This window comes from Schistocerca nitens, chromosome 2 (genome assembly GCF_023898315.1).
Source record: "Schistocerca nitens isolate TAMUIC-IGC-003100 chromosome 2, iqSchNite1.1, whole genome shotgun sequence".
NCBI classification, from domain to species: domain Eukaryota; kingdom Metazoa; phylum Arthropoda; class Insecta; order Orthoptera; family Acrididae; genus Schistocerca; species Schistocerca nitens.
This window is the reverse complement of record NC_064615.1, coordinates 42,569,772-42,588,796: the sequence shown is the minus strand read 5'-3', so window position 1 is coordinate 42,588,796 and position 19,025 is coordinate 42,569,772. Positions and strand designations below refer to the sequence as shown.

The following is a 19,025-nucleotide window of genomic DNA, read 5'->3' as shown; positions in this document are numbered from 1 at the left end:
AAGCAGTAGTTTCCGTCGTGTAGCGGTTATCACGTCTGCCTAACACGCAGAAGGTCCCCGGTTCGATCCCGGGCGGAAACACTTTTTCATCACTTTAAACCGACAAGCATTTGCTACGATCTGTACCGAAACCTTGGTAATCACCTTCATACGTCGGACCAGAGGGTCAGTTCCTTAGAGCAAATATGAAATTAGCTTTACATTGACGGGCAGTTTTTTGCGCTGACTCAGCCACCGACGTGCGACCAGTTTGCACAAAACGCTAGGGCTCGTCCGGGATTTGAACCCGGGACCTCCTGCACCCTAAGCAGGAATCATACCCCTAGACCAACGAGCCCTGTGACAGCGCGAGCGCCAAATATTCCAGCAAACTGCGTCCCTCGAAGTCGTCCAGGGTGCTCTTCGAGTCTGGTGCGGCTGGCGGGATGGGGGAGGTGCTCTCTGCCGGCAGTGCTGTTCTTCGACAGACTGTGTAGCGACACAATGGGTCATGGGCAGCACCGTTCTCGGAGGTGCCGTGGCCCGCGGTCGGCGGCCTCCCAGCGCTATTGGCATCTTCATGTAAAGCTGCAGCTGGGCTCGCACTGCCTGCTGCTAAGGAGGTGATTGTTTTTGCTAATGTGACTTGCAATAACGACTGCGCGAAACGCCGCTATCTCGTTCGGGATGCTACGACAGACACCCTCTCGAGCACCCCGAAGACTTGTTGAGCCCTCGGCAGCGATGGGTTTTAGGCTGTCAAAAGAACTATGGTGTGTGCATGCGCGGGCCAAAGAAAGGCTGAGGCGCCTTCGAGTGTACAAGGATGGAGTGAGCGTGTCCGTCGTTTCCGTAGTGTAGCGGTTATCACGTCTGCTTCACACGCAGAAGGTCCCCGGTTCGATCCCGGGCGGGAACAGTATTTTCCTGCCTATGTCGCATACTACTCCAGTGAGCCACGTCATGTGTGGATCTGCTGCATGTACCTTCGTCATGCAAGTGCCGCATTTATTGAATTTTTAAGTTACGATGGCAACCTTGTTACAAGTTGTCTGTGAAGCAAGCCTGAAAGCAGTAGTTTCCGTGGTGTAGCGGTTATCACGTCTGCCTAACACGCAGAAGGTCCCCGGTTCGATCCCGGGCGGAAACACTTTTTCATCACTTTAAACCGACAAGCATTTGCTACGATCTGTACCGAAACCTTGGTAATCACCTTCATACGTCGGACCAGAGGGTCAGTTCCTTAGAGCAAATATGAAATTAGCTTTACATTGACGGGCAGTTTTTTGCGCTGACTCAGCCACCGACGTGCGACCAGTTTGCACAAAACGCTAGGGCTCGTCCGGGATTTGAACCCGGGACCTCCTGCACCCTAAGCAGGAATCATACCCCTAGACCAACGAGCCCTGTGACAGCGCGAGCGCCAAATATTCCAGCAAACTGCGTCCCTCGAAGTCGTCCAGGGTGCTCTTCGAGTCTGGTGCGGCTGGCGGGATGGGGGAGGTGCTCTCTGCCGGCAGTGCTGTTCTTCGACAGACTGTGTAGCGACACAATGGGTCATGGGCAGCACCGTTCTCGGAGGTGCCGTGGCCCGCGGTCGGCGGCCTCCCAGCGCTATTGGCATCTTCATGTAAAGCTGCAGCTGGGCTCGCACTGCCTGCTGCTAAGGAGGTGATTGTTTTTGCTAATGTGACTTGCAATAACGACTGCGCGAAACGCCGCTATCTCGTTCGGGATGCTACGACAGACACCCTCTCGAGCACCCCGAAGACTTGTTGAGCCCTCGGCAGCGATGGGTTTTAGGCTGTCAAAAGAACTATGGTGTGTGCATGCGCGGGCCAAAGAAAGGCTGAGGCGCCTTCGAGTGTACAAGGATGGAGTGAGCGTGTCCGTCGTTTCCGTAGTGTAGCGGTTATCACGTCTGCTTCACACGCAGAAGGTCCCCGGTTCGATCCCGGGCGGGAACAGTATTTTCCTGCCTATGTCGCATACTACTCCAGTGAGCCACGTCATGTGTGGATCTGCTGCATGTACCTTCGTCATGCAAGTGCCGCATTTATTGAATTTTTAAGTTACGATGGCAACCTTGTTACAAGTTGTCTGTGAAGCAAGCCTGAAAGCAGTAGTTTCCGTGGTGTAGCGGTTATCACGTCTGCCTAACACGCAGAAGGTCCCCGGTTCGATCCCGGGCGGAAACACTTTTTCATCACTTTAAACCGACAAGCATTTGCTACGATCTGTACCGAAACCTTGGTAATCACCTTCATACGTCGGACCAGAGGGTCAGTTCCTTAGAGCAAATATGAAATTAGCTTTACATTGACGGGCAGTTTTTTGCGCTGACTCAGCCACCGACGTGCGACCAGTTTGCACAAAACGCTAGGGCTCGTCCGGGATTTGAACCCGGGACCTCCTGCACCCTAAGCAGGAATCATACCCCTTTTTTTTTTTTTTTTTTTTTTTTTTTTTTTTTTTTTTTTTTGATTTTTTTTTTTTTTTTTTCTCATTGGGTTGTTAATACCCCTAGACCAACGAGCCCTGTGACAGCGCGAGCGCCAAATATTCCAGCAAACTGCGTCCCTCGAAGTCGTCCAGGGTGCTCTTCGAGTCTGGTGCGGCTGGCGGGATGGGGGAGGTGCTCTCTGCCGGCAGTGCTGTTCTTCGACAGACTGTGTAGCGACACAATGGGTCATGGGCAGCACCGTTCTCGGAGGTGCCGTGGCCCGCGGTCGGCGGCCTCCCAGCGCTATTGGCATCTTCATGTAAAGCTGCAGCTGGGCTCGCACTGCCTGCTGCTAAGGAGGTGATTGTTTTTGCTAATGTGACTTGCAATAACGACTGCGCGAAACGCCGCTATCTCGTTCGGGATGCTACGACAGACACCCTCTCGAGCACCCCGAAGACTTGTTGAGCCCTCGGCAGCGATGGGTTTTAGGCTGTCAAAAGAACTATGGTGTGTGCATGCGCGGGCCAAAGAAAGCCTGAGGCGCCTTCGAGTGTACAAGGATGGAGTGAGCGTGTCCGTCGTTTCCGTAGTGTAGCGGTTATCACGTCTGCTTCACACGCAGAAGGTCCCCGGTTCGATCCCGGGCGGGAACAGTATTTTCCTGCCTATGTCGCATACTACTCCAGTGAGCCACGTCATGTGTGGATCTGCTGCATGTACCTTCGTCATGCAAGTGCCGCATTTATTGAATTTTTAAGTTACGATGGCAACCTTGTTACAAGTTGTCTGTGAAGCAAGCCTGAAAGCAGTAGTTTCCGTGGTGTAGCGGTTATCACGTCTGCCTAACACGCAGAAGGTCCCCGGTTCGATCCCGGGCGGAAACACTTTTTCATCACTTTAAACCGACAAGCATTTGCTACGATCTGTACCGAAACCTTGGTAATCACCTTCATACGTCGGACCAGAGGGTCAGTTCCTTAGAGCAAATATGAAATTAGCTTTACATTGACGGGCAGTTTTTTGCGCTGACTCAGCCACCGACGTGCGACCAGTTTGCACAAAACGCTAGGGCTCGTCCGGGATTTGAACCCGGGACCTCCTGCACCCTAAGCAGGAATCATACCCCTAGACCAACGAGCCCTGTGACAGCGCGAGCGCCAAATATTCCAGCAAACTGCGTCCCTCGAAGTCGTCCAGGGTGCTCTTCGAGTCTGGTGCGGCTGGCGGGATGGGGGAGGTGCTCTCTGCCGGCAGTGCTGTTCTTCGACAGACTGTGTAGCGACACAATGGGTCATGGGCAGCACCGTTCTCGGAGGTGCCGTGGCCCGCGGTCGGCGGCCTCCCAGCGCTATTGGCATCTTCATGTAAAGCTGCAGCTGGGCTCGCACTGCCTGCTGCTAAGGAGGTGATTGTTTTTGCTAATGTGACTTGCAATAACGACTGCGCGAAACGCCGCTATCTCGTTCGGGATGCTACGACAGACACCCTCTCGAGCACCCCGAAGACTTGTTGAGCCCTCGGCAGCGATGGGTTTTAGGCTGTCAAAAGAACTATGGTGTGTGCATGCGCGGGCCAAAGAAAGGCTGAGGCGCCTTCGAGTGTACAAGGATGGAGTGAGCGTGTCCGTCGTTTCCGTAGTGTAGCGGTTATCACGTCTGCTTCACACGCAGAAGGTCCCCGGTTCGATCCCGGGCGGGAACAGTATTTTCCTGCCTATGTCGCATACTACTCCAGTGAGCCACGTCATGTGTGGATCTGCTGCATGTACCTTCGTCATGCAAGTGCCGCATTTATTGAATTTTTAAGTTACGATGGCAACCTTGTTACAAGTTGTCTGTGAAGCAAGCCTGAAAGCAGTAGTTTCCGTGGTGTAGCGGTTATCACGTCTGCCTAACACGCAGAAGGTCCCCGGTTCGATCCCGGGCGGAAACACTTTTTCATCACTTTAAACCGACAAGCATTTGCTACGATCTGTACCGAAACCTTGGTAATCACCTTCATACGTCGGACCAGAGGGTCAGTTCCTTAGAGCAAATATGAAATTAGCTTTACATTGACGGGCAGTTTTTTGCGCTGACTCAGCCACCGACGTGCGACCAGTTTGCACAAAACGCTAGGGCTCGTCCGGGATTTGAACCCGGGACCTCCTGCACCCTAAGCAGGAATCATACCCCTTTTTTTTTTTTTTTTTTTTTTTTTTTTTTTTTTGATTTTTTTTTTTTTTTTCTCATTGGGTTGTTAATACCCCTAGACCAACGAGCCCTGTGACAGCGCGAGCGCCAAATATTCCAGCAAACTGCGTCCCTCGAAGTCGTCCAGGGTGCTCTTCGAGTCTGGTGCGGCTGGCGGGATGGGGGAGGTGCTCTCTGCCGGCAGTGCTGTTCTTCGACAGACTGTGTAGCGACACAATGGGTCATGGGCAGCACCGTTCTCGGAGGTGCCGTGGCCCGCGGTCGGCGGCCTCCCAGCGCTATTGGCATCTTCATGTAAAGCTGCAGCTGGGCTCGCACTGCCTGCTGCTAAGGAGGTGATTGTTTTTGCTAATGTGACTTGCAATAACGACTGCGCGAAACGCCGCTATCTCGTTCGGGATGCTACGACAGACACCCTCTCGAGCACCCCGAAGACTTGTTGAGCCCTCGGCAGCGATGGGTTTTAGGCTGTCAAAAGAACTATGGTGTGTGCATGCGCGGGCCAAAGAAAGGCTGAGGCGCCTTCGAGTGTACAAGGATGGAGTGAGCGTGTCCGTCGTTTCCGTAGTGTAGCGGTTATCACGTCTGCTTCACACGCAGAAGGTCCCCGGTTCGATCCCGGGCGGGAACAGTATTTTCCTGCCTATGTCGCATACTACTCCAGTGAGCCACGTCATGTGTGGATCTGCTGCATGTACCTTCGTCATGCAAGTGCCGCATTTATTGAATTTTTAAGTTACGATGGCAACCTTGTTACAAGTTGTCTGTGAAGCAAGCCTGAAAGCAGTAGTTTCCGTGGTGTAGCGGTTATCACGTCTGCCTAACACGCAGAAGGTCCCCGGTTCGATCCCGGGCGGAAACACTTTTTCATCACTTTAAACCGACAAGCATTTGCTACGATCTGTACCGAAACCTTGGTAATCACCTTCATACGTCGGACCAGAGGGTCAGTTCCTTAGAGCAAATATGAAATTAGCTTTACATTGACGGGCAGTTTTTTGCGCTGACTCAGCCACCGACGTGCGACCAGTTTGCACAAAACGCTAGGGCTCGTCCGGGATTTGAACCCGGGACCTCCTGCACCCTAAGGAGGAATCATACCCCTAGACCAACGAGCCCTGTGACAGCGCGAGCGCCAAATATTCCAGCAAACTGCGTCCCTCGAAGTCGTCCAGGGTGCTCTTCGAGTCTGGTGCGGCTGGCGGGATGGGGGAGGTGCTCTCTGCCGGCAGTGCTGTTCTTCGACAGACTGTGTAGCGACACAATGGGTCATGGGCAGCACCGTTCTCGGAGGTGCCGTGGCCCGCGGTCGGCGGCCTCCCAGCGCTATTGGCATCTTCATGTAAAGCTGCAGCTGGGCTCGCACTGCCTGCTGCTAAGGAGGTGATTGTTTTTGCTAATGTGACTTGCAATAACGACTGCGCGAAACGCCGCTATCTCGTTCGGGATGCTACGACAGACACCCTCTCGAGCACCCCGAAGACTTGTTGAGCCCTCGGCAGCGATGGGTTTTAGGCTGTCAAAAGAACTATGGTGTGTGCATGCGCGGGCCAAAGAAAGGCTGAGGCGCCTTCGAGTGTACAAGGATGGAGTGAGCGTGTCCGTCGTTTCCGTAGTGTAGCGGTTATCACGTCTGCTTCACACGCAGAAGGTCCCCGGTTCGATCCCGGGCGGGAACAGTATTTTCCTGCCTATGTCGCATACTACTCCAGTGAGCCACGTCATGTGTGGATCTGCTGCATGTACCTTCGTCATGCAAGTGCCGCATTTATTGAATTTTTAAGTTACGATGGCAACCTTGTTACAAGTTGTCTGTGAAGCAAGCCTAAAAGCAGTAGTTTCCGTGGTGTAGCGGTTATCACGTCTGCCTAACACGCAGAAGGTCCCCGGTTCGATCCCGGGCGGAAACACTTTTTCATCACTTTAAACCGACAAGCATTTGCTACGATCTGTACCGAAACCTTGGTAATCACCTTCATACGTCGGACCAGAGGGTCAGTTCCTTAGAGCAAATATGAAATTAGCTTTACATTGACGGGCAGTTTTTTGCGCTGACTCAGCCACCGACGTGCGACCAGTTTGCACAAAACGCTAGGGCTCGTCCGGGATTTGAACCCGGGACCTCCTGCACCCTAAGCAGGAATCATACCCCTAGACCAACGAGCCCTGTGACAGCGCGAGCGCCAAATATTCCAGCAAACTGCGTCCCTCGAAGTCGTCCAGGGTGCTCTTCGAGTCTGGTGCGGCTGGCGGGATGGGGGAGGTGCTCTCTGCCGGCAGTGCTGTTCTTCGACAGACTGTGTAGCGACACAATGGGTCATGGGCAGCACCGTTCTCGGAGGTGCCGTGGCCCGCGGTCGGCGGCCTCCCAGCGCTATTGGCATCTTCATGTAAAGCTGCAGCTGGGCTCGCACTGCCTGCTGCTAAGGAGGTGATTGTTTTTGCTAATGTGACTTGCAATAACGACTGCGCGAAACGCCGCTATCTCGTTCGGGATGCTACGACAGACACCCTCTCGAGCACCCCGAAGACTTGTTGAGCCCTCGGCAGCGATGGGTTTTAGGCTGTCAAAAGAACTATGGTGTGTGCATGCGCGGGCCAAAGAAAGGCTGAGGCGCCTTCGAGTGTACAAGGATGGAGTGAGCGTGTCCGTCGTTTCCGTAGTGTAGCGGTTATCACGTCTGCTTCACACGCAGAAGGTCCCCGGTTCGATCCCGGGCGGGAACAGTATTTTCCTGCCTATGTCGCATACTACTCCAGTGAGCCACGTCATGTGTGGATCTGCTGCATGTACCTTCGTCATGCAAGTGCCGCATTTATTGAATTTTTAAGTTACGATGGCAACCTTGTTACAAGTTGTCTGTGAAGCAAGCCTGAAAGCAGTAGTTTCCGTGGTGTAGCGGTTATCACGTCTGCCTAACACGCAGAAGGTCCCCGGTTCGATCCCGGGCGGAAACACTTTTTCATCACTTTAAACCGACAAGCATTTGCTACGATCTGTACCGAAACCTTGGTAATCACCTTCATACGTCGGACCAGAGGGTCAGTTCCTTAGAGCAAATATGAAATTAGCTTTACATTGACGGGCAGTTTTTTGCGCTGACTCAGCCACCGACGTGCGACCAGTTTGCACAAAACGCTAGGGCTCGTCCGGGATTTGAACCCGGGACCTCCTGCACCCTAAGCAGGAATCATACCCCTAGACCAACGAGCCCTGTGACAGCGCGAGCGCCAAATATTCCAGCAAACTGCGTCCCTCGAAGTCGTCCAGGGTGCTCTTCGAGTCTGGTGCGGCTGGCGGGATGGGGGAGGTGCTCTCTGCCGGCAGTGCTGTTCTTCGACAGACTGTGTAGCGACACAATGGGTCATGGGCAGCACCGTTCTCGGAGGTGCCGTGGCCCGCGGTCGGCGGCCTCCCAGCGCTATTGGCATCTTCATGTAAAGCTGCAGCTGGGCTCGCACTGCCTGCTGCTAAGGAGGTGATTGTTTTTGCTAATGTGACTTGCAATAACGACTGCGCGAAACGCCGCTATCTCGTTCGGGATGCTACGACAGACACCCTCTCGAGCACCCCGAAGACTTGTTGAGCCCTCGGCAGCGATGGGTTTTAGGCTGTCAAAAGAACTATGGTGTGTGCATGCGCGGGCCAAAGAAAGGCTGAGGCGCCTTCGAGTGTACAAGGATGGAGTGAGCGTGTCCGTCGTTTCCGTAGTGTAGCGGTTATCACGTCTGCTTCACACGCAGAAGGTCCCCGGTTCGATCCCGGGCGGGAACAGTATTTTCCTGCCTATGTCGCATACTACTCCAGTGAGCCACGTCATGTGTGGATCTGCTGCATGTACCTTCGTCATGCAAGTGCCGCATTTATTGAATTTTTAAGTTACGATGGCAACCTTGTTACAAGTTGTCTGTGAAGCAAGCCTGAAAAGCAGTAGTTTCCGTGGTGTAGCGGTTATCACGTCTGCCTAACACGCAGAAGGTCCCCGGTTCGATCCCGGGCGGAAACACTTTTTCATCACTTTAAACCGACAAGCATTTGCTACGATCTGTACCGAAACCTTGGTAATCACCTTCATACGTCGGACCAGAGGGTCAGTTCCTTAGAGCAAATATGAAATTAGCTTTACATTGACGGGCAGTTTTTTGCGCTGACTCAGCCACCGACGTGCGACCAGTTTGCACAAAACGCTAGGGCTCGTCCGGGATTTGAACCCGGGACCTCCTGCACCCTAAGCAGGAATCATACCCCTAGACCAACGAGCCCTGTGACAGCGCGAGCGCCAAATATTCCAGCAAACTGCGTCCCTCGAAGTCGTCCAGGGTGCTCTTCGAGTCTGGTGCGGCTGGCGGGATGGGGGAGGTGCTCTCTGCCGGCAGTGCTGTTCTTCGACAGACTGTGTAGCGACACAATGGGTCATGGGCAGCACCGTTCTCGGAGGTGCCGTGGCCCGCGGTCGGCGGCCTCCCAGCGCTATTGGCATCTTCATGTAAAGCTGCAGCTGGGCTCGCACTGCCTGCTGCTAAGGAGGTGATTGTTTTTGCTAATGTGACTTGCAATAACGACTGCGCGAAACGCCGCTATCTCGTTCGGGATGCTACGACAGACACCCTCTCGAGCACCCCGAAGACTTGTTGAGCCCTCGGCAGCGATGGGTTTTAGGCTGTCAAAAGAACTATGGTGTGTGCATGCGCGGGCCAAAGAAAGGCTGAGGCGCCTTCGAGTGTACAAGGATGGAGTGAGCGTGTCCGTCGTTTCCGTAGTGTAGCGGTTATCACGTCTGCTTCACACGCAGAAGGTCCCCGGTTCGATCCCGGGCGGGAACAGTATTTTCCTGCCTATGTCGCATACTACTCCAGTGAGCCACGTCATGTGTGGATCTGCTGCATGTACCTTCGTCATGCAAGTGCCGCATTTATTGAATTTTTAAGTTACGATGGCAACCTTGTTGCAAGTTGTCTGTGAAGCAAGCCTGAAAGCAGTAGTTTCCGTGGTGTAGCGGTTATCACGTCTGCCTAACACGCAGAAGGTCCCCGGTTCGATCCCGGGCGGAAACACTTTTTCATCACTTTAAACCGACAAGCATTTGCTACGATCTGTACCGAAACCTTGGTAATCACCTTCATACGTCGGACCAGAGGGTCAGTTCCTTAGAGCAAATATGAAATTAGCTTTACATTGACGGGCAGTTTTTTGCGCTGACTCAGCCACCGACGTGCGACCAGTTTGCACAAAACGCTAGGGCTCGTCCGGGATTTGAACCCGGGACCTCCTGCACCCTAAGCAGGAATCATACCCCTTTTTTTTTTTTTTTTTTTTTTTTTTTTTTTTTTTTGATTTTTTTTTTTTTTTTTTCTCATTGGGTTGTTAATACCCCTAGACCAACGAGCCCTGTGACAGCGCGAGCGCCAAATATTCCAGCAAACTGCGTCCCTCGAAGTCGTCCAGGGTGCTCTTCGAGTCTGGTGCGGCTGGCGGGATGGGGGAGGTGCTCTCTGCCGGCAGTGCTGTTCTTCGACAGACTGTGTAGCGACACAATGGGTCATGGGCAGCACCGTTCTCGGAGGTGCCGTGGCCCGCGGTCGGCGGCCTCCCAGCGCTATTGGCATCTTCATGTAAAGCTGCAGCTGGGCTCGCACTGCCTGCTGCTAAGGAGGTGATTGTTTTTGCTAATGTGACTTGCAATAACGACTGCGCGAAACGCCGCTATCTCGTTCGGGATGCTACGACAGACACCCTCTCGAGCACCCCGAAGACTTGTTGAGCCCTCGGCAGCGATGGGTTTTAGGCTGTCAAAAGAACTATGGTGTGTGCATGCGCGGGCCAAAGAAAGGCTGAGGCGCCTTCGAGTGTACAAGGATGGAGTGAGCGTGTCCGTCGTTTCCGTAGTGTAGCGGTTATCACGTCTGCTTCACACGCAGAAGGTCCCCGGTTCGATCCCGGGCGGGAACAGTATTTTCCTGCCTATGTCGCATACTACTCCAGTGAGCCACGTCATGTGTGGATCTGCTGCATGTACCTTCGTCATGCAAGTGCCGCATTTATTGAATTTTTAAGTTACGATGGCAACCTTGTTACAAGTTGTCTGTGAAGCAAGCCTGAAAGCAGTAGTTTCCGTGGTGTAGCGGTTATCACGTCTGCCTAACACGCAGAAGGTCCCCGGTTCGATCCCGGGCGGAAACACTTTTTCATCACTTTAAACCGACAAGCATTTGCTACGATCTGTACCGAAACCTTGGTAATCACCTTCATACGTCGGACCAGAGGGTCAGTTCCTTAGAGCAAATATGAAATTAGCTTTACATTGACGGGCAGTTTTTTGCGCTGACTCAGCCACCGACGTGCGACCAGTTTGCACAAAACGCTAGGGCTCGTCCGGGATTTGAACCCGGGACCTCCTGCACCCTAAGGAGGAATCATACCCCTAGACCAACGAGCCCTGTGACAGCGCGAGCGCCAAATATTCCAGCAAACTGCGTCCCTCGAAGTCGTCCAGGGTGCTCTTCGAGTCTGGTGCGGCTGGCGGGATGGGGGAGGTGCTCTCTGCCGGCAGTGCTGTTCTTCGACAGACTGTGTAGCGACACAATGGGTCATGGGCAGCACCGTTCTCGGAGGTGCCGTGGCCCGCGGTCGGCGGCCTCCCAGCGCTATTGGCATCTTCATGTAAAGCTGCAGCTGGGCTCGCACTGCCTGCTGCTAAGGAGGTGATTGTTTTTGCTAATGTGACTTGCAATAACGACTGCGCGAAACGCCGCTATCTCGTTCGGGATGCTACGACAGACACCCTCTCGAGCACCCCGAAGACTTGTTGAGCCCTCGGCAGCGATGGGTTTTAGGCTGTCAAAAGAACTATGGTGTGTGCATGCGCGGGCCAAAGAAAGGCTGAGGCGCCTTCGAGTGTACAAGGATGGAGTGAGCGTGTCCGTCGTTTCCGTAGTGTAGCGGTTATCACGTCTGCTTCACACGCAGAAGGTCCCCGGTTCGATCCCGGGCGGGAACAGTATTTTCCTGCCTATGTCGCATACTACTCCAGTGAGCCACGTCATGTGTGGATCTGCTGCATGTACCTTCGTCATGCAAGTGCCGCATTTATTGAATTTTTAAGTTACGATGGCAACCTTGTTACAAGTTGTCTGTGAAGCAAGCCTAAAAGCAGTAGTTTCCGTGGTGTAGCGGTTATCACGTCTGCCTAACACGCAGAAGGTCCCCGGTTCGATCCCGGGCGGAAACACTTTTTCATCACTTTAAACCGACAAGCATTTGCTACGATCTGTACCGAAACCTTGGTAATCACCTTCATACGTCGGACCAGAGGGTCAGTTCCTTAGAGCAAATATGAAATTAGCTTTACATTGACGGGCAGTTTTTTGCGCTGACTCAGCCACCGACGTGCGACCAGTTTGCACAAAACGCTAGGGCTCGTCCGGGATTTGAACCCGGGACCTCCTGCACCCTAAGCAGGAATCATACCCCTAGACCAACGAGCCCTGTGACAGCGCGAGCGCCAAATATTCCAGCAAACTGCGTCCCTCGAAGTCGTCCAGGGTGCTCTTCGAGTCTGGTGCGGCTGGCGGGATGGGGGAGGTGCTCTCTGCCGGCAGTGCTGTTCTTCGACAGACTGTGTAGCGACACAATGGGTCATGGGCAGCACCGTTCTCGGAGGTGCCGTGGCCCGCGGTCGGCGGCCTCCCAGCGCTATTGGCATCTTCATGTAAAGCTGCAGCTGGGCTCGCACTGCCTGCTGCTAAGGAGGTGATTGTTTTTGCTAATGTGACTTGCAATAACGACTGCGCGAAACGCCGCTATCTCGTTCGGGATGCTACGACAGACACCCTCTCGAGCACCCCGAAGACTTGTTGAGCCCTCGGCAGCGATGGGTTTTAGGCTGTCAAAAGAACTATGGTGTGTGCATGCGCGGGCCAAAGAAAGGCTGAGGCGCCTTCGAGTGTACAAGGATGGAGTGAGCGTGTCCGTCGTTTCCGTAGTGTAGCGGTTATCACGTCTGCTTCACACGCAGAAGGTCCCCGGTTCGATCCCGGGCGGGAACAGTATTTTCCTGCCTATGTCGCATACTACTCCAGTGAGCCACGTCATGTGTGGATCTGCTGCATGTACCTTCGTCATGCAAGTGCCGCATTTATTGAATTTTTAAGTTACGATGGCAACCTTGTTACAAGTTGTCTGTGAAGCAAGCCTGAAAGCAGTAGTTTCCGTGGTGTAGCGGTTATCACGTCTGCCTAACACGCAGAAGGTCCCCGGTTCGATCCCGGGCGGAAACACTTTTTCATCACTTTAAACCGACAAGCATTTGCTACGATCTGTACCGAAACCTTGGTAATCACCTTCATACGTCGGACCAGAGGGTCAGTTCCTTAGAGCAAATATGAAATTAGCTTTACATTGACGGGCAGTTTTTTGCGCTGACTCAGCCACCGACGTGCGACCAGTTTGCACAAAACGCTAGGGCTCGTCCGGGATTTGAACCCGGGACCTCCTGCACCCTAAGCAGGAATCATACCCCTAGACCAACGAGCCCTGTGACAGCGCGAGCGCCAAATATTCCAGCAAACTGCGTCCCTCGAAGTCGTCCAGGGTGCTCTTCGAGTCTGGTGCGGCTGGCGGGATGGGGGAGGTGCTCTCTGCCGGCAGTGCTGTTCTTCGACAGACTGTGTAGCGACACAATGGGTCATGGGCAGCACCGTTCTCGGAGGTGCCGTGGCCCGCGGTCGGCGGCCTCCCAGCGCTATTGGCATCTTCATGTAAAGCTGCAGCTGGGCTCGCACTGCCTGCTGCTAAGGAGGTGATTGTTTTTGCTAATGTGACTTGCAATAACGACTGCGCGAAACGCCGCTATCTCGTTCGGGATGCTACGACAGACACCCTCTCGAGCACCCCGAAGACTTGTTGAGCCCTCGGCAGCGATGGGTTTTAGGCTGTCAAAAGAACTATGGTGTGTGCATGCGCGGGCCAAAGAAAGGCTGAGGCGCCTTCGAGTGTACAAGGATGGAGTGAGCGTGTCCGTCGTTTCCGTAGTGTAGCGGTTATCACGTCTGCTTCACACGCAGAAGGTCCCCGGTTCGATCCCGGGCGGGAACAGTATTTTCCTGCCTATGTCGCATACTACTCCAGTGAGCCACGTCATGTGTGGATCTGCTGCATGTACCTTCGTCATGCAAGTGCCGCATTTATTGAATTTTTAAGTTACGATGGCAACCTTGTTACAAGTTGTCTGTGAAGCAAGCCTGAAAAGCAGTAGTTTCCGTGGTGTAGCGGTTATCACGTCTGCCTAACACGCAGAAGGTCCCCGGTTCGATCCCGGGCGGAAACACTTTTTCATCACTTTAAACCGACAAGCATTTGCTACGATCTGTACCGAAACCTTGGTAATCACCTTCATACGTCGGACCAGAGGGTCAGTTCCTTAGAGCAAATATGAAATTAGCTTTACATTGACGGGCAGTTTTTTGCGCTGACTCAGCCACCGACGTGCGACCAGTTTGCACAAAACGCTAGGGCTCGTCCGGGATTTGAACCCGGGACCTCCTGCACCCTAAGCAGGAATCATACCCCTAGACCAACGAGCCCTGTGACAGCGCGAGCGCCAAATATTCCAGCAAACTGCGTCCCTCGAAGTCGTCCAGGGTGCTCTTCGAGTCTGGTGCGGCTGGCGGGATGGGGGAGGTGCTCTCTGCCGGCAGTGCTGTTCTTCGACAGACTGTGTAGCGACACAATGGGTCATGGGCAGCACCGTTCTCGGAGGTGCCGTGGCCCGCGGTCGGCGGCCTCCCAGCGCTATTGGCATCTTCATGTAAAGCTGCAGCTGGGCTCGCACTGCCTGCTGCTAAGGAGGTGATTGTTTTTGCTAATGTGACTTGCAATAACGACTGCGCGAAACGCCGCTATCTCGTTCGGGATGCTACGACAGACACCCTCTCGAGCACCCCGAAGACTTGTTGAGCCCTCGGCAGCGATGGGTTTTAGGCTGTCAAAAGAACTATGGTGTGTGCATGCGCGGGCCAAAGAAAGGCTGAGGCGCCTTCGAGTGTACAAGGATGGAGTGAGCGTGTCCGTCGTTTCCGTAGTGTAGCGGTTATCACGTCTGCTTCACACGCAGAAGGTCCCCGGTTCGATCCCGGGCGGGAACAGTATTTTCCTGCCTATGTCGCATACTACTCCAGTGAGCCACGTCATGTGTGGATCTGCTGCATGTACCTTCGTCATGCAAGTGCCGCATTTATTGAATTTTTAAGTTACGATGGCAACCTTGTTGCAAGTTGTCTGTGAAGCAAGCCTGAAAGCAGTAGTTTCCGTGGTGTAGCGGTTATCACGTCTGCCTAACACGCAGAAGGTCCCCGGTTCGATCCCGGGCGGAAACACTTTTTCATCACTTTAAACCGACAAGCATTTGCTACGATCTGTACCGAAACCTTGGTAATCACCTTCATACGTCGGACCAGAGGGTCAGTTCCTTAGAGCAAATATGAAATTAGCTTTACATTGACGGGCAGTTTTTTGCGCTGACTCAGCCACCGACGTGCGACCAGTTTGCACAAAACGCTAGGGCTCGTCCGGGATTTGAACCCGGGACCTCCTGCACCCTAAGCAGGAATCATACCCCTAGACCAACGAGCCCTGTGACAGCGCGAGCGCCAAATATTCCAGCAAACTGCGTCCCTCGAAGTCGTCCAGGGTGCTCTTCGAGTCTGGTGCGGCTGGCGGGATGGGGGAGGTGCTCTCTGCCGGCAGTGCTGTTCTTCGACAGACTGTGTAGCGACACAATGGGTCATGGGCAGCACCGTTCTCGGAGGTGCCGTGGCCCGCGGTCGGCGGCCTCCCAGCGCTATTGGCATCTTCATGTAAAGCTGCAGCTGGGCTCGCACTGCCTGCTGCTAAGGAGGTGATTGTTTTTGCTAATGTGACTTGCAATAACGACTGCGCGAAACGCCGCTATCTCGTTCGGGATGCTACGACAGACACCCTCTCGAGCACCCCGAAGACTTGTTGAGCCCTCGGCAGCGATGGGTTTTAGGCTGTCAAAAGAACTATGGTGTGTGCATGCGCGGGCCAAAGAAAGGCTGAGGCGCCTTCGAGTGTACAAGGATGGAGTGAGCGTGTCCGTCGTTTCCGTAGTGTAGCGGTTATCACGTCTGCTTCACACGCAGAAGGTCCCCGGTTCGATCCCGGGCGGGAACAGTATTTTCCTGCCTATGTCGCATACTACTCCAGTGAGCCACGTCATGTGTGGATCTGCTGCATGTACCTTCGTCATGCAAGTGCCGCATTTATTGAATTTTTAAGTTACGATGGCAACCTTGTTACAAGTTGTCTGTGAAGCAAGCCTGAAAGCAGTAGTTTCCGTGGTGTAGCGGTTATCACGTCTGCCTAACACGCAGAAGGTCCCCGGTTCGATCCCGGGCGGAAACACTTTTTCATCACTTTAAACCGACAAGCATTTGCTACGATCTGTACCGAAACCTTGGTAATCACCTTCATACGTCGGACCAGAGGGTCAGTTCCTTAGAGCAAATATGAAATTAGCTTTACATTGACGGGCAGTTTTTTGCGCTGACTCAGCCACCGACGTGCGACCAGTTTGCACAAAACGCTAGGGCTCGTCCGGGATTTGAACCCGGGACCTCCTGCACCCTAAGCAGGAATCATACCCCTAGACCAACGAGCCCTGTGACAGCGCGAGCGCCAAATATTCCAGCAAACTGCGTCCCTCGAAGTCGTCCAGGGTGCTCTTCGAGTCTGGTGCGGCTGGCGGGATGGGGGAGGTGCTCTCTGCCGGCAGTGCTGTTCTTCGACAGACTGTGTAGCGACACAATGGGTCATGGGCAGCACCGTTCTCGGAGGTGCCGTGGCCCGCGGTCGGCGGCCTCCCAGCGCTATTGGCATCTTCATGTAAAGCTGCAGCTGGGCTCGCACTGCCTGCTGCTAAGGAGGTGATTGTTTTTGCTAATGTGACTTGCAATAACGACTGCGCGAAACGCCGCTATCTCGTTCGGGATGCTACGACAGACACCCTCTCGAGCACCCCGAAGACTTGTTGAGCCCTCGGCAGCGATGGGTTTTAGGCTGTCAAAAGAACTATGGTGTGTGCATGCGCGGGCCAAAGAAAGGCTGAGGCGCCTTCGAGTGTACAAGGATGGAGTGAGCGTGTCCGTCGTTTCCGTAGTGTAGCGGTTATCACGTCTGCTTCACACGCAGAAGGTCCCCGGTTCGATCCCGGGCGGGAACAGTATTTTCCTGCCTATGTCGCATACTACTCCAGTGAGCCACGTCATGTGTGGATCTGCTGCATGTACCTTCGTCATGCAAGTGCCGCATTTATTGAATTTTTAAGTTACGATGGCAACCTTGTTACAAGTTGTCTGTGAAGCAAGCCTGAAAGCAGTAGTTTCCGTGGTGTAGCGGTTATCACGTCTGCCTAACACGCAGAAGGTCCCCGGTTCGATCCCGGGCGGAAACACTTTTTCATCACTTTAAACCGACAAGCATTTGCTACGATCTGTACCGAAACCTTGGTAATCACCTTCATACGTCGGACCAGAGGGTCAGTTCCTTAGAGCAAATATGAAATTAGCTTTACATTGACGGGCAGTTTTTTGCGCTGACTCAGCCACCGACGTGCGACCAGTTTGCACAAAACGCTAGGGCTCGTCCGGGATTTGAACCCGGGACCTCCTGCACCCTAAGCAGGAATCATACCCCTAGACCAACGAGCCCTGTGACAGCGCGAGCGCCAAATATTCCAGCAAACTGCGTCCCTCGAAGTCGTCCAGGGTGCTCTTCGAGTCTGGTGCGGCTGGCGGGATGGGGGAGGTGCTCTCTGCCGGCAGTGCTGTTCTTCGACAGACTGTGTAGCGACACAATGGGTCATGGGCAGCACCGTTCTCGGAGGTGCCGTGGCCCGCGGTCGGCGGCCTCCCAGCGCTATTGGCATCTTCATGTAAAGCTGCAGCTGGGCTCGCACTGCCTGCTGCTAAGGAGGTGATTGTTTTTGCTAATGTGACTTGCAATAACGACTGCGCGAAACGCCGCTATCTCGTTCGGGATGCTACGACAGACACCCTCTCGAGCACCCCGAAGACTTGTTGAGCCCTCGGCAGCGATGGGTTTTAGGCTGTCAATAGAACTATGGTGTGTGCATGCGCGGGCCAAAGAAAGGCTGAGGCGCCTTCGAGTGTACAAGGATGGAGTGAGCGTGTCCGTCGTTTCCGTAGTGTAGCGGTTATCACGTCTGCTTCACACGCAGAAGGTCCCCGGTTCGATCCCGGGCGGGAACAGTATTTTCCTGCCTATGTCGCATACTACTCCAGTGAGCCACGTCATGTGTGGATCTGCTGCATGTACCTTCGTCATGCAAGTGCCGCATTTATTGAATTTTTAAGTTACGATGGCAACCTTGTTACAAGTTGTCTGTGAAGCAAGCCTGAAAGCAGTAGTTTCCGTGGTGTAGCGGTTATCACGTCTGCCTAACACGCAGAAGGTCCCCGGTTCGATCCCGGGCGGAAACACTTTTTCATCACTTTAAACCGACAAGCATTTGCTACGATCTGTACCGAAACCTTGGTAATCACCTTCATACGTCGGACCAGAGGGTCAGTTCCTTAGAGCAAATATGAAATTAGCTTTACATTGACGGGCAGTTTTTTGCGCTGACTCAGCCACCGACGTGCGACCAGTTTGCACAAAACGCTAGGGCTCGTCCGGGATTTGAACCCGGGACCTCCTGCACCCTAAGCAGGAATCATACCCCTAGACCAACGAGCCCTGTGACAGCGCGAGCGCCAAATATTCCAGCAAACTGCGTCCCTCGAAGTCGTCCAGGGTGCTCTTCGAGTCTGGTGCGGCTGGCGGGATGGGGGAGGTGCTCTCTGCCGGCAGTGCTGTTCTTCGACAGACTGTGTAGCGACACAATGGGTCATGGGCAGCACCGTTCTCGGAGGTGCCGTGGCCCGCGGTCGGCGGCCTCCCAGCGCTATTGGCATCTTCATGTAAAGCTGCAGCTGGGCTCGCACTGCCTGCTGCTAAGGAGGTGATTGTTTTTGCTAATGTGACTTGCAATAACGACTGCGCGAAACGCCGCTATCTCGTTCGGGATGCTACGACAGACACCCTCTCGAGCACCCCGAAGACTTGTTGAGCCCTCGGCAGCGATGGGTTTTAGGCTGTCAAAAGAACTATGGTGTGTGCATGCGCGGGCCAAAGAAAGGCTGAGGCGCCTTCGAGTGTACAAGGATGGAGTGAGCGTGTCCGTCGTTTCCGTAGTGTAGCGGTTATCACGTCTGCTTCACACGCAGAAGGTCCCCGGTTCGATCCCGGGCGGGAACAGTATTTTCCTGCCTATGTCGCATACTACTCCAGTGAGCCACGTCATGTGTGGATCTGCTGCATGTACCTTCGT

At 53.9% G+C, this 19,025-nt stretch overlaps 51 non-coding genes across 51 annotated transcripts; 36 read left to right on the top strand and 15 right to left on the bottom strand.

The window, feature by feature from the left end:
- The first annotated feature begins 8 nt into the window (after positions 1–8).
- Positions 9–81, top strand: Trnav-aac (transfer RNA valine (anticodon AAC)). The gene has a single exon. It is a non-coding gene; the product is annotated as a tRNA-Val (tRNA).
- Positions 82–265: 184 nt separating this feature from the next.
- On the bottom strand, positions 266–337 carry Trnap-agg (transfer RNA proline (anticodon AGG)). Its single transcript has one exon. It is a non-coding gene; the product is annotated as a tRNA-Pro (tRNA).
- A 488-nt stretch (positions 338–825) lies between these two features.
- Trnav-cac (transfer RNA valine (anticodon CAC)) lies at positions 826–898 on the top strand. Its single transcript has one exon. It is a non-coding gene; the product is annotated as a tRNA-Val (tRNA).
- Positions 899–1,056: 158 nt separating this feature from the next.
- Trnav-aac (transfer RNA valine (anticodon AAC)) lies at positions 1,057–1,129 on the top strand. Its single transcript has one exon. It is a non-coding gene; the product is annotated as a tRNA-Val (tRNA).
- Positions 1,130–1,313: 184 nt separating this feature from the next.
- Positions 1,314–1,385, bottom strand: Trnap-agg (transfer RNA proline (anticodon AGG)). Its single transcript has one exon. It is a non-coding gene; the product is annotated as a tRNA-Pro (tRNA).
- Positions 1,386–1,873: 488 nt separating this feature from the next.
- Positions 1,874–1,946, top strand: Trnav-cac (transfer RNA valine (anticodon CAC)). The gene has a single exon. It is a non-coding gene; the product is annotated as a tRNA-Val (tRNA).
- A 158-nt stretch (positions 1,947–2,104) lies between these two features.
- On the top strand, positions 2,105–2,177 carry Trnav-aac (transfer RNA valine (anticodon AAC)). The gene has a single exon. It is a non-coding gene; the product is annotated as a tRNA-Val (tRNA).
- An 828-nt stretch (positions 2,178–3,005) lies between these two features.
- Trnav-cac (transfer RNA valine (anticodon CAC)) lies at positions 3,006–3,078 on the top strand. Its single transcript has one exon. It is a non-coding gene; the product is annotated as a tRNA-Val (tRNA).
- Positions 3,079–3,236: 158 nt separating this feature from the next.
- On the top strand, positions 3,237–3,309 carry Trnav-aac (transfer RNA valine (anticodon AAC)). Its single transcript has one exon. It is a non-coding gene; the product is annotated as a tRNA-Val (tRNA).
- Positions 3,310–3,493: 184 nt separating this feature from the next.
- On the bottom strand, positions 3,494–3,565 carry Trnap-agg (transfer RNA proline (anticodon AGG)). The gene has a single exon. It is a non-coding gene; the product is annotated as a tRNA-Pro (tRNA).
- A 488-nt stretch (positions 3,566–4,053) lies between these two features.
- Positions 4,054–4,126, top strand: Trnav-cac (transfer RNA valine (anticodon CAC)). The gene has a single exon. It is a non-coding gene; the product is annotated as a tRNA-Val (tRNA).
- A 158-nt stretch (positions 4,127–4,284) lies between these two features.
- On the top strand, positions 4,285–4,357 carry Trnav-aac (transfer RNA valine (anticodon AAC)). The gene has a single exon. It is a non-coding gene; the product is annotated as a tRNA-Val (tRNA).
- Positions 4,358–5,175: 818 nt separating this feature from the next.
- On the top strand, positions 5,176–5,248 carry Trnav-cac (transfer RNA valine (anticodon CAC)). The gene has a single exon. It is a non-coding gene; the product is annotated as a tRNA-Val (tRNA).
- Positions 5,249–5,406: 158 nt separating this feature from the next.
- Trnav-aac (transfer RNA valine (anticodon AAC)) lies at positions 5,407–5,479 on the top strand. Its single transcript has one exon. It is a non-coding gene; the product is annotated as a tRNA-Val (tRNA).
- Positions 5,480–5,663: 184 nt separating this feature from the next.
- On the bottom strand, positions 5,664–5,735 carry Trnap-agg (transfer RNA proline (anticodon AGG)). The gene has a single exon. It is a non-coding gene; the product is annotated as a tRNA-Pro (tRNA).
- A 488-nt stretch (positions 5,736–6,223) lies between these two features.
- On the top strand, positions 6,224–6,296 carry Trnav-cac (transfer RNA valine (anticodon CAC)). The gene has a single exon. It is a non-coding gene; the product is annotated as a tRNA-Val (tRNA).
- Positions 6,297–6,454: 158 nt separating this feature from the next.
- On the top strand, positions 6,455–6,527 carry Trnav-aac (transfer RNA valine (anticodon AAC)). Its single transcript has one exon. It is a non-coding gene; the product is annotated as a tRNA-Val (tRNA).
- Positions 6,528–6,711: 184 nt separating this feature from the next.
- Trnap-agg (transfer RNA proline (anticodon AGG)) lies at positions 6,712–6,783 on the bottom strand. The gene has a single exon. It is a non-coding gene; the product is annotated as a tRNA-Pro (tRNA).
- Positions 6,784–7,271: 488 nt separating this feature from the next.
- On the top strand, positions 7,272–7,344 carry Trnav-cac (transfer RNA valine (anticodon CAC)). The gene has a single exon. It is a non-coding gene; the product is annotated as a tRNA-Val (tRNA).
- Positions 7,345–7,502: 158 nt separating this feature from the next.
- Trnav-aac (transfer RNA valine (anticodon AAC)) lies at positions 7,503–7,575 on the top strand. The gene has a single exon. It is a non-coding gene; the product is annotated as a tRNA-Val (tRNA).
- A 184-nt stretch (positions 7,576–7,759) lies between these two features.
- On the bottom strand, positions 7,760–7,831 carry Trnap-agg (transfer RNA proline (anticodon AGG)). The gene has a single exon. It is a non-coding gene; the product is annotated as a tRNA-Pro (tRNA).
- A 488-nt stretch (positions 7,832–8,319) lies between these two features.
- Trnav-cac (transfer RNA valine (anticodon CAC)) lies at positions 8,320–8,392 on the top strand. Its single transcript has one exon. It is a non-coding gene; the product is annotated as a tRNA-Val (tRNA).
- A 159-nt stretch (positions 8,393–8,551) lies between these two features.
- Trnav-aac (transfer RNA valine (anticodon AAC)) lies at positions 8,552–8,624 on the top strand. The gene has a single exon. It is a non-coding gene; the product is annotated as a tRNA-Val (tRNA).
- A 184-nt stretch (positions 8,625–8,808) lies between these two features.
- Trnap-agg (transfer RNA proline (anticodon AGG)) lies at positions 8,809–8,880 on the bottom strand. The gene has a single exon. It is a non-coding gene; the product is annotated as a tRNA-Pro (tRNA).
- A 488-nt stretch (positions 8,881–9,368) lies between these two features.
- Positions 9,369–9,441, top strand: Trnav-cac (transfer RNA valine (anticodon CAC)). Its single transcript has one exon. It is a non-coding gene; the product is annotated as a tRNA-Val (tRNA).
- A 158-nt stretch (positions 9,442–9,599) lies between these two features.
- On the top strand, positions 9,600–9,672 carry Trnav-aac (transfer RNA valine (anticodon AAC)). The gene has a single exon. It is a non-coding gene; the product is annotated as a tRNA-Val (tRNA).
- Positions 9,673–10,494: 822 nt separating this feature from the next.
- Positions 10,495–10,567, top strand: Trnav-cac (transfer RNA valine (anticodon CAC)). Its single transcript has one exon. It is a non-coding gene; the product is annotated as a tRNA-Val (tRNA).
- Positions 10,568–10,725: 158 nt separating this feature from the next.
- On the top strand, positions 10,726–10,798 carry Trnav-aac (transfer RNA valine (anticodon AAC)). The gene has a single exon. It is a non-coding gene; the product is annotated as a tRNA-Val (tRNA).
- Positions 10,799–10,982: 184 nt separating this feature from the next.
- On the bottom strand, positions 10,983–11,054 carry Trnap-agg (transfer RNA proline (anticodon AGG)). The gene has a single exon. It is a non-coding gene; the product is annotated as a tRNA-Pro (tRNA).
- A 488-nt stretch (positions 11,055–11,542) lies between these two features.
- Trnav-cac (transfer RNA valine (anticodon CAC)) lies at positions 11,543–11,615 on the top strand. The gene has a single exon. It is a non-coding gene; the product is annotated as a tRNA-Val (tRNA).
- A 158-nt stretch (positions 11,616–11,773) lies between these two features.
- Positions 11,774–11,846, top strand: Trnav-aac (transfer RNA valine (anticodon AAC)). The gene has a single exon. It is a non-coding gene; the product is annotated as a tRNA-Val (tRNA).
- A 184-nt stretch (positions 11,847–12,030) lies between these two features.
- Trnap-agg (transfer RNA proline (anticodon AGG)) lies at positions 12,031–12,102 on the bottom strand. Its single transcript has one exon. It is a non-coding gene; the product is annotated as a tRNA-Pro (tRNA).
- Positions 12,103–12,590: 488 nt separating this feature from the next.
- Positions 12,591–12,663, top strand: Trnav-cac (transfer RNA valine (anticodon CAC)). Its single transcript has one exon. It is a non-coding gene; the product is annotated as a tRNA-Val (tRNA).
- Positions 12,664–12,821: 158 nt separating this feature from the next.
- Positions 12,822–12,894, top strand: Trnav-aac (transfer RNA valine (anticodon AAC)). Its single transcript has one exon. It is a non-coding gene; the product is annotated as a tRNA-Val (tRNA).
- A 184-nt stretch (positions 12,895–13,078) lies between these two features.
- Positions 13,079–13,150, bottom strand: Trnap-agg (transfer RNA proline (anticodon AGG)). The gene has a single exon. It is a non-coding gene; the product is annotated as a tRNA-Pro (tRNA).
- Positions 13,151–13,638: 488 nt separating this feature from the next.
- On the top strand, positions 13,639–13,711 carry Trnav-cac (transfer RNA valine (anticodon CAC)). The gene has a single exon. It is a non-coding gene; the product is annotated as a tRNA-Val (tRNA).
- Positions 13,712–13,870: 159 nt separating this feature from the next.
- Trnav-aac (transfer RNA valine (anticodon AAC)) lies at positions 13,871–13,943 on the top strand. The gene has a single exon. It is a non-coding gene; the product is annotated as a tRNA-Val (tRNA).
- Positions 13,944–14,127: 184 nt separating this feature from the next.
- On the bottom strand, positions 14,128–14,199 carry Trnap-agg (transfer RNA proline (anticodon AGG)). Its single transcript has one exon. It is a non-coding gene; the product is annotated as a tRNA-Pro (tRNA).
- Positions 14,200–14,687: 488 nt separating this feature from the next.
- Trnav-cac (transfer RNA valine (anticodon CAC)) lies at positions 14,688–14,760 on the top strand. Its single transcript has one exon. It is a non-coding gene; the product is annotated as a tRNA-Val (tRNA).
- Positions 14,761–14,918: 158 nt separating this feature from the next.
- Positions 14,919–14,991, top strand: Trnav-aac (transfer RNA valine (anticodon AAC)). The gene has a single exon. It is a non-coding gene; the product is annotated as a tRNA-Val (tRNA).
- Positions 14,992–15,175: 184 nt separating this feature from the next.
- On the bottom strand, positions 15,176–15,247 carry Trnap-agg (transfer RNA proline (anticodon AGG)). The gene has a single exon. It is a non-coding gene; the product is annotated as a tRNA-Pro (tRNA).
- Positions 15,248–15,735: 488 nt separating this feature from the next.
- Trnav-cac (transfer RNA valine (anticodon CAC)) lies at positions 15,736–15,808 on the top strand. Its single transcript has one exon. It is a non-coding gene; the product is annotated as a tRNA-Val (tRNA).
- Positions 15,809–15,966: 158 nt separating this feature from the next.
- On the top strand, positions 15,967–16,039 carry Trnav-aac (transfer RNA valine (anticodon AAC)). Its single transcript has one exon. It is a non-coding gene; the product is annotated as a tRNA-Val (tRNA).
- A 184-nt stretch (positions 16,040–16,223) lies between these two features.
- Trnap-agg (transfer RNA proline (anticodon AGG)) lies at positions 16,224–16,295 on the bottom strand. The gene has a single exon. It is a non-coding gene; the product is annotated as a tRNA-Pro (tRNA).
- A 488-nt stretch (positions 16,296–16,783) lies between these two features.
- Trnav-cac (transfer RNA valine (anticodon CAC)) lies at positions 16,784–16,856 on the top strand. Its single transcript has one exon. It is a non-coding gene; the product is annotated as a tRNA-Val (tRNA).
- A 158-nt stretch (positions 16,857–17,014) lies between these two features.
- On the top strand, positions 17,015–17,087 carry Trnav-aac (transfer RNA valine (anticodon AAC)). Its single transcript has one exon. It is a non-coding gene; the product is annotated as a tRNA-Val (tRNA).
- A 184-nt stretch (positions 17,088–17,271) lies between these two features.
- Positions 17,272–17,343, bottom strand: Trnap-agg (transfer RNA proline (anticodon AGG)). Its single transcript has one exon. It is a non-coding gene; the product is annotated as a tRNA-Pro (tRNA).
- Positions 17,344–17,831: 488 nt separating this feature from the next.
- Positions 17,832–17,904, top strand: Trnav-cac (transfer RNA valine (anticodon CAC)). The gene has a single exon. It is a non-coding gene; the product is annotated as a tRNA-Val (tRNA).
- A 158-nt stretch (positions 17,905–18,062) lies between these two features.
- Trnav-aac (transfer RNA valine (anticodon AAC)) lies at positions 18,063–18,135 on the top strand. Its single transcript has one exon. It is a non-coding gene; the product is annotated as a tRNA-Val (tRNA).
- Positions 18,136–18,319: 184 nt separating this feature from the next.
- Positions 18,320–18,391, bottom strand: Trnap-agg (transfer RNA proline (anticodon AGG)). Its single transcript has one exon. It is a non-coding gene; the product is annotated as a tRNA-Pro (tRNA).
- Positions 18,392–18,879: 488 nt separating this feature from the next.
- Positions 18,880–18,952, top strand: Trnav-cac (transfer RNA valine (anticodon CAC)). Its single transcript has one exon. It is a non-coding gene; the product is annotated as a tRNA-Val (tRNA).
- Positions 18,953–19,025: the final 73 nt, after the last annotated feature.